Source organism: Coloeus monedula (genome assembly GCF_965178545.1).
Source record: "Coloeus monedula genome assembly, chromosome: 19".
NCBI classification, from domain to species: Eukaryota; Metazoa; Chordata; class Aves; order Passeriformes; family Corvidae; genus Coloeus; species Coloeus monedula.
The window spans coordinates 9,577,310-9,590,414 of NC_138799.1; positions in this window are offsets into that span (position 1 = coordinate 9,577,310).

Below are 13,105 nucleotides of genomic sequence, written 5' to 3' on the forward strand. Positions count from 1 at the left end.
CCCCCAGTCCAGGCTGTGGCAGCACGAGCACCCTGGGGTGCACCGGCCGCCAGCCATGACCTCCCTCCCTCCGTTTCTTCATCCCAGACGTGGTGTTTGATGTCCCTGCCTGGTGTCACCTCTTTCACCACCCCCGCTCTGGACCCCCAGTGCCACGTGCCAGCTCCACAGCCGCCCCTCACGCCGTGTCTGTGCAGGCTTCGTTAGCATTTCTCAATCAACGCTTTCTCGTTAGTGGCTGGGGCCACTGGGAGCTTTGAATGAAGGTGGAGCCAGGCCAGAAAAAGATCCTCTCCTGAAAAATTATGATGAAAGCAATAATGGCTGGGTCCTTGAGCAATGCCTGCCTATGACGATCGTTGTCTGGAGGCTACTTAATTACGAAACTCTGTTCTCAGCCTCGGGCTTCACGGTCTTGTGCCTTTACTCTCTCTTAAGCAATGTTTTATTGCTATTGTCCTCAACCTACTTCATATTAAGTTCAGAGTATCTGAAAGTTATATGAAATATATCTTGGTTTTCTATTCTATTTGCATGAATTTCTTGTATTGTGGGGTTGGTTTGGTTTTTTATTGGTATCTGAAAGCCTAAAGCTGGGATTATCTAAAGGATTATAGGAGAATTAGGCACCCAAAGCCAATTGATTTTTTGCTGTGAATTAGCCAAGTGCATTTGGAGGGCTGGAGATTTTGGTCTGTACTCATGGTTTCAGGTCCACCTTGTGCCATCTCGGTAGAGAGCTCAGCACAACTCAGGTGGCCTTAGAAAGGTGCTGAAGCAGGAGCAGTCAGTAAGAAAGTGCAGGTACGAGGAGGGAGACGTGGCCCTGAGACATTAAACCGCCTTTGAAAATCTCCTTCTGACTCCCCGAGGCTCTCTTGAAAACGCCACTGTAAGTTACCATCAATTTTGATAATTAAGCACTGGTTTAATTTTAGAGTAACAATAATTGTCAACATTTTCCAACCCAAGCACCTTAAATTAGACACGCAGCTCCAAAGGTTGGCGCGGGATCAAAGCGCGGCGGTGCAAGCTTTTTGGGAGATGCTGAGCACACACCGAGGTTGTGCTCAGGACTTCACAAACCCAGGCCATGTGGGCTTGGTCCCCTGCCAAACGTGGTGCACTCAACATGCGTTTCAACACCTCGCTTTAGGCACCTCGGATTAAAAAAAATTAAACCAAAAGAATTGGCTGGGAGTGTTACTCCGATTTTCCCCGGACGGTGAAAGCGCGGGCTGGCTGTGGTTCTGTGGGGAGAGGGCTGGGTCACAGCGTGGAGTCCATGCAGGGTGTGACAAGGATGTCACCAGCACCCTGGTGCCGGGACCAGAACAGCAGGACCAGGAAGCAGCCGGGAGAATTCTCTGAGCCTCCTTCCCCTTCCTCCAAGAAGGGAGTGAAGCCTCGCGCAGTGGCTTTGTGGTGGCTGTTGGCAGCAGGGAGGGGTGGCCAAGGCAGCACCTTCTGGGTGGCAGCGGGGTGCAGGTGGCAGAGGTGCTGCTGCTCCCAGGGAAGGGCAGGAAGGATTCCCGCTGGGGCACCCTATGGGATGGAATCCTTCCCGAGAAGGAGTCGCCCGTGTCCTGCTGGGCATCGCCCGGTGCCAACGCCGGGCCCGGGGCCCCCTTGCTTTGGGGTGGGGGTCATTGCTGGGGCCGGGGAGGGGCCCCAGCGCAGGGCACCCATCCCGTGTCCCGTCCGTGCCGGGCCCGGCGGGGCGAGGTGCCGTGGCGAACATCAAAGCCGTGATTAAGCCAATTCTTTAATCGTATCTCTCTGTGCCTTTGATGAGGCTTCACCTCGCCGTGCTCCCCACGCTCAGCCCCACCCCGGGTTGGTGCTTTTGCTTTATTTTTCGCAGTGATTTGGAAGTTGCTGGGGCTCCTCTTTTTTTCTTTCATTCCCCCCTTTTTTTTTGCCTCATTTTTCCTTTATTTTTCCCCTTTTCTTTTCCTTCCCAAGGCTCCTGCCAGAGCTCGGTGTTCCCCCAGCCCCCCGAACCCCCAGCCAGCCGTTAAGGGCACATTCACACCTTTTTCCCTTGCCTTGTCTCCCCTTTATTCTTATGAAGCTCTCATTGATTATTGCCCTTAAATTCCTCAGTCCGGTCATAGATAAAAGGATAACCACTTCAAAGCAAAGTGTTAAGAGTTTAACCTCGAGCTAAAAGAGTGGACAACAAGGTAATTGAGGGTAATAACTGATCACAGACCTACTTTCAAAGGCACATGCAAGCCTCACTTTCAGATGGCTTTAATTTTATTAACATTTGTAGCAGCTCTAGATGCTTTTGAATCATTACAAACTTCAAAGGTTGAGGTAACACTCCAAATGGAGAACCTGACACCAGGTTTTTTGTTCAGGCCCACATCATATTGATAGTCTCTCTTGCAAGCATGTAACATCTCTTCTCAAACTATAAAAACCTAGATGAAGAAAATATTGCCAATAGAGAAGATCAAAGCCTGAACCTCCCTTTGAATGATCCCAAAGAAGTCAAAACAGAAAACAACACGGGAAAAAAATGCATCTATATTACTTCAACTGTCTTTATCCATATTTAAACTTGTCTGCTGACGCAGATGAGGATGGATCATTCTCCCAGAGTTTTATCAAACTATTTGGCTGATCCTCTGTTTCTCTTTGGGCGTTTGGAGCTGGCCCTTTGGCTTTCTGTGGCACTTAAACCCAAGATTTGGAAACAGCACATAGAGGAACAGCCCTGACTCAGCTGGCAGGGGAGCCAGGTGAGGCAAACCTAAAAAATATATTTATAAACTGGAAACACAGAGACTAAAATGAAAATGATAAAAACACCCACAGTTCTCCCATCTCCAGGCCCTGATAATCACCGGAATAAAGGTCATCTGTGGATGTTGAGCTGGTTTACAGCCCAGTGGGGTCAGGGTTCCCCCCGTGCCCGGGGATGTGCCCGTGGTCACCCCGGGCTGGGTTTGCTGGTGCAGCTGCACAGCTCCTTGTGCCTGATCCAGTGCAGCCATTCCAGGGGCCACATGGTGAATGAGCCCAGGAATTGATCCAGGGTATAAATAGTCATTTTCTTTGTCTATTTTTTGTGCGGGAAGGGTTATTTTTAGCTGGGTGAGTTCCCTGAGCTAATGCCTGAAGCATTCACAACGAAGGGGGTGGCCCAAGGAAACGGGCTGGCCCTGCTGCCAAAAAACACATCCCCGCTCCCCTCTGCAGAGGGGCTGCTGCCACTTCAGCGGGTGCCCAGGCTCTGTGCAACTTCAGTGGTCAGGGAGAACCTCCCCAGCTGTTTCAGCCTCTGTAAAATCATCGAGAGAAGAAAAATTACTCCGAATTTTTTTTTCTTATTCGTGTACATCAGGTTCTATAATGGTGTAATCCTTTCCTCCTGATTTGCATCGGTGTAATAGCAGTATTAGGAAGGTTATTATTTTAGTGCACTCCAGGACAAAGGGCTGGGTTTGACTCCAAGGTGTTTAACAGTGTCTCAGCTGTGACTGCAGCTGGTCCAGCGGTCACAGAATCATGGAATGGTTTGGATGGGAAGAGACCCTAAAGACCATCTTGTTCCACCCCCTGCCATGGGCAGGGACACCTTCCACTATCCCAGGGTGCTCAAAGCCCTGTCCAGCCTGGCCTTGGGCACTTCCAGGGCTGGGGTGGTCCTCCTGTGACAGCTCAAAACTCCCACTGCTCCAGTCTGCAGAGCTGTCCCAGCTGGAGCACAGTGGGTTTGTTCAGGCTGAAGGCCAGAGCTTGGTGACTGACCCCGGGTCTCTGACCCAGGGTTTTTGTCACCTCACTTGGAGCCACGAGTGACAGATCCACATTCCCAGTGCTGGCTGGTGTCAGGTGTATCACAGGAGAGCCTCATTATCCGTGTTCACTTCAAGAGCAGATGTCAGTGTGTCTGAGCTTGTGGAAACCACATCCTTTTAAATGTATTAAATAACTCTGTTTTGAGCCTGCTCCGATATTACATTCTCCATGAACTGAAATCAATTTAATATAAGCTGCTCTCTCTGTTCTTGGCTTGGGCCTGTGTAATGAAAGGACAATGGTGTATTGCTTAAATCTATGGAATTTATCTGACTTTATTGTCTGAAGTTACGGCGAGAAGAATAATCAGCTATTTCAGCATTTCTTTTCTTGAGTCCATTATCAGAGAGGGTGGATAAATGGGATCCAGCACTAAAACACGTGTTGCAGATGCCCAAGGCAAGCCCTTGCAGACCTGGACCTGCACAAAATGTGCTCAGAAATCACTGCCCCTGTGGCCAGTTTGTTCCACTGGAGCTGCTGCCCCTCCTGTGCCGTCCCCCAGGCCAGCCCGGAGCAGGAGGTGCCCCATTTTCCAGGGAGCTGATCATCATCCCAGTGGGCTTCAGTGGGAGAGACACATCATGGCAGTGCTCTTAATTAATTTAAACAGCCAGGTATGGAATGGAGATCATAGTCAAAGTGTTATTTCCATGCTTTCCAAAGTTTATTTTCCATTTCTAAGCAAACCCCTTCATCCATGATGAAGATGATGGGAGTGCTCTCCTTCCAGCTTGCAAGGGGCTTGTGTGAAAGATCTTATTTCCATTCCATGCACAGAGGTGAATAGACCCTAAATGTATCTCTGGCAAATTCCTCAGAACCAGTGTTTTTTGGAGGTGTGAAACCCCACAGCAGCATGGTTGTCCTGTAGCCAACCTGACTCTATGTTACCCACAACAGGATTTCAACTTTTCCTGCTTTCTAGGAGTTTTTAGGGCTTCCCCCAGGTGGAAATGTTCCCATTACAAACCAAACTTATCTCAGGAAGCAGCAGCTGGGACTTAGGAGGTGACAGCAACCTCCTGCTCCCCTGGGTACTTCCTGCCACCATCACCATCCCCTGTCAGGGGCTCCCACTGCATCACCATTAATGAGCTGATCTGCATGTTTGATTAGAAGGCCTTTGATTAGACACGTGGAGGGGGTGTGCTGGCCTTTTCCAGGGTAATAACAGTAAGGTAGGAACTGCTTCAGTGACAGAGGACCTTCCTGGGGATGGGCTCTGTTCCTCAGTCCCATGAGCTGGAAAGGCTCTTGGAGGAATAGAGTGCTTAGAGGGGAAATCATTATCCAGACACTTGTGAATGCTACCAAAAAAGGGGGGGACAGGGGGGTGAAAGGGCCTGGAATGTGCTCTCAGGATAACAGGAGACTCGAGTTAGATTTGTTTTCAAATATTTTTTAAAAAAAGAAAGTGTTCTAATTTGAGACCTTCTGAAAAAAGAAGGAAAAGCCCAGAAGCTGTTTTGGGACTGGGGATGCAGAAATGGGGATGTGGTCTAATAATGCTTCACTTTCTCCTGATTTTCAGTAATATGAGGTTCTCAGTCCATCCCCAGTTTCTTATGGGGAGAAAGGATACCAGGTAATTTCCAGGCTTCTGTGAAAGGATTAGAAAGCAAAAGAAGAAAAGACTAAAATAGTATTTTGATGGTCTCTCCCCCAGCATGAAGATTTCTAGTAAAAAGAAAAAAAATCATTAGTGAAATGTATGTCCAAGCAGCCTTTTTGGGTCTAGTCAGGAGAGAGACCAACCTCACACTCACCAGGTTTCCCTTCCTTTTAATGAAAAGGGAAAACAAAGCTGCCAATATTAATTATTTAAGGATTATGGTGGAGGTTCCCATAGTGGAAGAAAACACCTTTTCATACAATCAATAGGGCTTTGGCAGGGGAAGATACGATCTACTAAAAAGAAATGTGGATAACCAGGGAGAAGGGGGAGCAGTGCAATGTGATTTTAGATGAAATGGCACCGATAATTTGGTGCTGGTTTGGACACAGGTGCTCAGGAGGGGTGACCTGAAGGTCTGGTGATGTGAGGGTGAGGCTTTCTCCATGCAAAGCCTCCTCTCCCCAGCCTGCATTTCACACCTGGAGATAGAGGCATCCTTAAGAAAATTAATGTTTCTTTTGTGGCCTCAGGACTGGTCCAGCTTGTGAGAGGCATCACCCAGCTCCTGACAGCACCACAGGGGCTGGAATCTCACACCCTTCAATGTCCTTAATTCTGAGAATTGAATGGACAGGCAGAAACAAACCAAAGCAGGTATAATTTTAGGGTACTCTACTTCGACAGCACACCTAAAAATAACCGTGCACAAAGGGCTTGGGTTTTTCTTTTTACCCCTGGAAGTGAAAAGTTTTATTTGACTTTATGATCTGAAAGTTTTCCACTAGTCAGGAAAGCCAGTTCTCTCCTAACCGTTGTCTCTCCTCCTGCTTTTTCCATTACCATCCTGCTTTAAGGGCTGTGTGGATCAGGATATTCAGGTCCAGGAAGGTTTTTTGCGATGCCCAGTAGCAGGCAGGGGTGGGAGTGGACTGTGGCAGCCCAGCAAGCACCAAGCTGCATAGGAAGGGTTAAACTTCATGCTGCAGCTGCAAAGCCCAATTTCTTTATTTCCTGTTAATGACATTATTGCCTACATAAAACCATTGAAACATGTTTCTTTCATTTGTTTAATTTCAAATTCTGAGCACACTAGCTGGAAACTATGTTTAATAGTTAAACTCAAAACATTTGGATTTCCTTCCCTTGCCGAGATTTGCAGGGAGTGCACTTTATACTTAGCTGGGTTTTCAAGGAGCCATTTTTACACAGTCCTAGGAGCCAGCCAGAAAACAAACCAGATTAAATTGCAGAATCAAATCACATCAGTTCAGGCTGGTAACACATCATATATTTCCCTTCCTCTGCAGTCAGGCCAAGATACCATCAGCCCCAAGTCGTGTTCTCCTCCAGGAGCATCCAGAGCCAGGGCACCCCTCTGTGCATGCAGGAGAAGGGCTTCCCTGAGCATGCCTGGAAAAAATGTTCCTGTTTCCATGAAAAAATAGAATGGAATCTCCTTCAGGCCTTGTTGGCACTGATGCTCCTGTCACCTCCCCACGTTCCTCCTGCTGTACCTCACGTGCCCGAGAAGGGCGATGTGGGAGTGCAGGGTGGGAAGGAGGAGGGCACATGTAGGTGGATCTGAGCCACCTGAGATTAGAAGGGAAGTCCTTAAATCTGAGCCTGTTTGGCAGATAAAGCTCCAGGCTGCCACAGACACAGTGTCTGTAGATGATTTTAGCAAAACGTCTGGGAGGGGTTTGTCCCCCTGTGTCGTTTGTCCCACTCGGGGTGATGGACGCTCACAAGCAGTTGTTGTGTAGAGCTGGTTGCTTGCCTGATGGAGTGTCTAAAAGTCACTTCATAAGCACTCACAGCATTAGAGCGTGGAGGAACTGGGCTTTAAACCACCTCAGATCCAGCTTCTCCTTGGCACTGTGCACTAATGAAGCCCAGAATCACCATTGTTTAGCAGAAGCAGTGAGGTAGATGGGGAAAAAGGAGGAATGTGGCCCTGAACAGGACTTTAAGGAGCCATCACTGACCTGACAAGAGAACCACACTCATTGTTCTGCCATGGCATCACGGGTACATCCCTGGAAGCCACGGCAGTGCTCAATTTTCCATCCAAAATATCCGTATTTGACTAAAAAAAATCAATAGGATTTAAATGCTACCTTCAAGAGCCATGTGCAGGGACACCTTCCACTAGACCAGGCTGCTCCCAGCCCCCTTCAACCTGGCCCTGCACATTTCCAGGGATGGGGAATCTTGCAGCCCTGGTGTCCTTGTTACTCAAACAGGAAGGTGGCAGAGAAAGCGATGCCTCGTTTGGGCACAGTGAGGAAGGGGTTGTGGAAAAAATAAGTTATGGGAAGTTGGTTGTAAATATCCTCATTTACCTCTTTTGCCCCCACCCTCTCTTCAATCACGATTCTGTGCAGGTGATGGAAGGAGTTCAGAAATGTTAATAGATAGCAAAGTGCTCGTGTGTGTTTTATCAGCTCTCCTGGAATGGTTAATGCTGATACCGTGCCCCTTTCAAGTCTAAAAAATCTGGGCAAGCGTGTGCAGATAGCAGGGAGTGCACTGAACAAAACATCAAGGGAAAGAGTCTGTAGGGGGGAATGGAAATGGTAAAAGGATTATAGGAGAGAAAATGTATCGGACTTATCTGGTGATACTCAGGAACAAAAGTGTGTCGGTTTATGAAATGAACTTCAAATCCCATAAATCTAATTGTGTGTTTTCTTGTCTTATTTGTGAGTGTCTCTGGCAGTGCTTTTTTTTCCCCACTGGAAAAGCATGTCTGTGTGTGGATAATGCCCTGTGCCCGCAGTGTATTGGGCGATTACACAGCCCGTCGGGTTCATACCTCTTAAACTAATGATGTTAAACTAGTTTATTAAAAAGAAAAAAAGAAGGAGAATAACTTCAAAGGTTCACATGTGGGTTGCAAACCTCTCATGTCTTCTGTATACAGGGCCTTCCTCTTATTTTGATCAAGACTGTTCCCAGCACTTCTGTTGAAATAGTCTCAAGCCTTTGATCTCGTTATCAATGTGACCACCAGTGCAAGTGCGGTGACAGAGGGTGACGTCAGCCACACTCGTGGGGCTGGATCCTGCCCTCTGTGGGTCCCCCCTGGGCTGTGCCTATCACAGGGGAGTTTTCCTGCTGGGAAAATGATTTTTAGACCCTGAGCCCCTGGCCCACTCTGTCTCGGGGTCTAAATTACCAAGGTGGGAAGAGTAAATAGGGCTTTGCCCTCCCTGTGCTTGGCCAGGGAAGGGCAGGCACAGGGATGGAGTGGGGAGCAGGGAGGGGAGGGGTTGAGGGGGTCTTGGAGGGGATTTGACCCCCAGTGGGGGCTGGTGAGGGGTGTGCAGGGAGAGGAGGGAGCTCAGCATCTTTGTTTCGTGTTTCCTCTGTGATTTCCGTCAGTGTCCTTGTGATCCCCTGGAAGCGTCCAAGGCCATGTTGGACATGGCTTGGAGCAGTCTGGTCTAGTGGAAGGTGTCCCTGCATATGGCAGGGGCATGGAACAGGATGAGTTTTAAGGTCCCTTCCAACCCAAACCAGTCTGGGATTCTGTGATTCTGTGATCCTACCATGGTTTTAGCAGAGGAAGCACTTTCGAGGTGCATCAGCAGAGTCAGCATCAGGCAGCAGCAGCAGCACCATGCTCTGGCCTGATGGTGGGGGCTGGACAGGCTGTGGTGGCATCTCTCAGGTTTTTGAGGCTCTCCATGAGGAAGGCAGTGCCCTGGCCCACAGTGTGTCCCTGTGCACAGGGAAGGGCTCTGACTTTGCCCCCTGGTTTAGGATTTGTGGCTCCTGACAAGCACCATGTGGATGTTGCTATGATGTACTGGGGCTGCTGGATTTGAGCTGATTGAGCTCCTGGTCACCTGTCACCTCCACAAAGCCCTTACAGGGGCCAACAGAACACTGCTGGTGTCTGACCTGGTGTTCTGCAGGAAGACAACAACCTGGAGCCATCTCTTTTGGAGCAAAGCAGCTGCCTTGTGGGCAGCCAGGAGCCAGGCTAGCTGGGTGCAGTCAGGATGAGCCCAGGGAGTGTGGGCTGGCACATCTGCAATGCTCCCAGAGCACTTCAGGCCTTAAAAACCCTCTGCCTTTTTATTTCCCGCTTTTATTTTATTTTACTACCTGCTCTAAAAAAAGCTTGCAGAAAAAAAAATTAATTTCTCTTTATTGTGTAGCTTCACTGTGAACTGATTCTTTTAATCTAAAATTATTCCTTTTTGGTGCCACAATCTGACTTCAAGCTTCTTTGCTGCCTGTGAACATGACACACAGCAGCAGCCAGAGAGGAGGGGACAGGCTGTCTCTGGCCTTTGCTGGGCACCAGGAGGGCTGAGCACGGCTGGAGGACACTGCTTTAAACAGCTTTTTGCAGTCGTTTTCTCCCCCATTTAACTGAGTTTTTATCTCAGATGCAGAAGGGCTAACAAATAAAATATAAATAGTTAATTTTCCCTCTGTTCAACCTGGGAATTCAGATTCAAGTTTAGACTGGAAAATCAGAAGGAAATTCAAAGATCCTCTGCTTTCTTGATGACTGCAGCTGCTACCTGAACACAGAGATTCCCTGTAGATCTGTGAACAAGGACTTCCAGAAGCTGATAAAGATGAAGAAAACTCTGGAAGACCTTCCTGTACCTGCCACCGCCTGCCTAGTTCATCGGATTACTTTCAAATCCCAGGCACTACGTGACTCTTCCCTGTTGGCAGGAGGAGAAAATCGACTCTCTGACTGGACATGCAGCACATGAACGGGGCCACCGCCGCTCTGGGCAGGACAAACTGCTCCGTGGGCACCTCCACACAAAGCCACGGCCCCAGGGGCTCGCCCTCCCCTCATTTTGTTCCCTAAGTGTCCCTTTCTGGTGGCTGGCATAAAGAGGATGCTGAGTTAGGCAGGTGTTTGGGTGGGCTGCTCTTCTGCACATGCAATCCCCAGTAATTTGGTAAATTAAGTCCCTGTCTGAGTTTCTGGGTTGCTCTCCCAGGGCATCGGAGCAGGGCGGTGTTATTGCACAACGGGATTTGGAGAGAACCAGTTGGTTAAATGACATTTTTATGAAATAGGATGAATGAGACTTAATGAGATTTTCTTCCAAAGGAAACGAGTCCAAGGTTTTCAGCCTCCATTATAATGGCTTAATTTTCTGTGCTGTAGCAGTAAATGGGACTCGGAGAGCTTTTTATCTGACATTGTTTCAAAGAAAGGTGTAAGAAGAAAGAGGTTGTCCCTTCTGGTGGTTGGAGGTCCTGGGCTGGAGGTGACACCACTGTCACTGTCCCAAGGAGCCCAGAGGGACACAGGCTGTTCATTAGCCCAGGAAAGAACCATTTTGTAGGGCTCAGTAGCATCTGGCATAGTGGCACATCGATATTTGGCATTATGAGCAGCAAAAATACTAATAATTCTAATAATTCATAACTGCTCGTTGTGCCTAGAAAGGGCTTTTACCGTTCAGCTCGTGGGTTTGGCAGGACATTTGCTTTCCATGCCCAGTGGTGGCCATTCCCAGGCCTGGAAAATGTGTAATTGGGCAGCAACAACAAATTCACCCACGTGTTATTTCATTGTTAGCCCAGGTTGCCCAGTCCAGGCATGGTCAGCTCTGTGCTGCTGTGTGAGGCTCCCAGATGGATTCAGCCATTGGATGGGTGACAAAATTGTGGCTTCAAAGGACATCACGTCCAGGGCCACCATGACACTCAGCCTCCTGGGGTGTTTGCTTTGTGTACGGGTGCAGAGGGGGTTGAGCAGGGCCTGGAGCTGGGGAAACAGGAGCTCTGTGCCGTGGGGTGAATCCAGGCTCTGGGTTTAGGAATGGTGCAAACCAACAGCTCTTCCAACAGCTCATACAGAGAAGGGTGGGAAGGGAGAGGGACAGGTCTGTGGCCAGGATCCTGTTTCTGAACACACATTTAGGATCAGGTTAAGTCCCTGGGATCAGCAATAGAGTATCCCCGGGGTGCCCGCTGCTGTTTTCCCATGTTCCCTGTCATTCCCTTGGGATTTCCCTTTGCAGGACAGGAGAGAGAGGGTGAGGTGCTGGGACCAGCGCGGTGCTGGGAGCAGGGTCCATCTGGGCTGCGGTTCCTGGGGCTGTGGGTGTTTTTGCTGGCTGGAACGGGCTCTGGAGTGTGCCCCAGAGGTGGGGACAGGGCAGTGTGTGACCCCACGGCCTGGGGACAAGGGCTGGTCCAGCGAGGGGCTGCACTGTGCATTTGCATTTCCCAGGAGGTGCCCTAATGATGTTCAGGCACAGCAAACGTGGAAGGTGCCGCTTCTTTTGCCAAAGGCTCCAAAGGCTTTGCCACTGCCCTGCCTGGAGTGACAGGATGAGGGGCAGTGGCTTGCACACTTGCAGAGGGCAGAGTTACTTCTGTTATTAGGAAGAAATTCTTCCCTGTGAGGCTGGGGAGGCCCTGGCACAGGGTGCCCAGAGAAGCTGTAGCTGCCCCTGGATCCCTGGCAGTGCCCAAGGCCAGGCTGGATGGGGCTTGGAGCACCCTGGGACAGTGGGAGGTGTCCCTGCCCATGGCAGGGGGTGGAATGAGATGAGATTTAAAGTCCCTTCAAACCCAGACCAGTCTGTGATTCTATAATAATGATAAAAATCAAGCCAAGCTGGGCTCCATCAGCTCTGCCAGCTGGACCAAGGTGGGCTCTGGACAGAGGAGCAGCTCCTGGTGGGGGAACTGTGGAGCCCCCGGGTTCAGCCTCGGAGCAGGCTGAGGAGAAGGAGGGCAGGAGGATCCTTGGATCTGGAGGGCAGGTTTGGGGGCCAACCCCTAATTAAAACCTTTCGTATGAAGTTCCAAACCCTCCATTCCGTGCCTGGTTAATATTTAACAGCTGGGGCGGGAGATGGGAACACAACTGCGGCCGGGCTTCGGCTGTTTTGTCACTTCTATTGCAATCAGGGATTGTTTAATTAGCCTGAAGAGCGAAAACAGGCCCTCGGATTATTTATATATATATATAAAATAATAATAATATGGGGACCCGCCCCGTTTTCTTCCCGACATGAAAACTTTTCGCAAAGTTTTTAATGCCGGGGAGAAGCCCCCGCCCCGCAGCGCTGCGGTGGGCTGGGGAAGGGGACGGGGGGATGCCTGGAGGGGTGCGGGGGATGCGCGGAGGATGCGCGGGGGCTGCGCGGGGCGGCGCAGAAAAAAGGGCGCCTGCGCCTTTAAGGCGGCGGAGCGGCGGCTGCGATCGCTTCCCTTTGATAAGGTCCTGGCAACTCTGTAGCCGCCGCGGGATGCCGCGAGAAGGGCGCAAAAAATAAATCCTGCCCCAAAAAATATAATCATGTAATTTTCCTCACCAGCGCTGATCTGTGCACCCCCCCCCCCCCCCCCCCCGCGCCAGCGCTGAAACCGCCCCCGCGCAGGCCTCGCACCGGGGATGGGAGCATCGGGAGGGGTAGGAGGTGCTCCCCCGGCTTCTCCCTCTTTCCCTTTTTAATTTTAAAAATTCTCTGGGGCCTGTTTTCGGCCTCTTTTCTTTTTTTTCTTCTTCTTTTTTTTTTTTTTTTTTTTTTTTAGTGTGCTACCGCCCTTGCAGGACCGCTCCGCCGGGCTGCGCTTTGATGCTGCGGGGGGAGCCCGGGGCGGGGGGCGGAGGGAGGGGGGGGGGGCGGGACCTGCGCTTTTGTATTTAAAATAAATAAAATAAATAACCAGGGA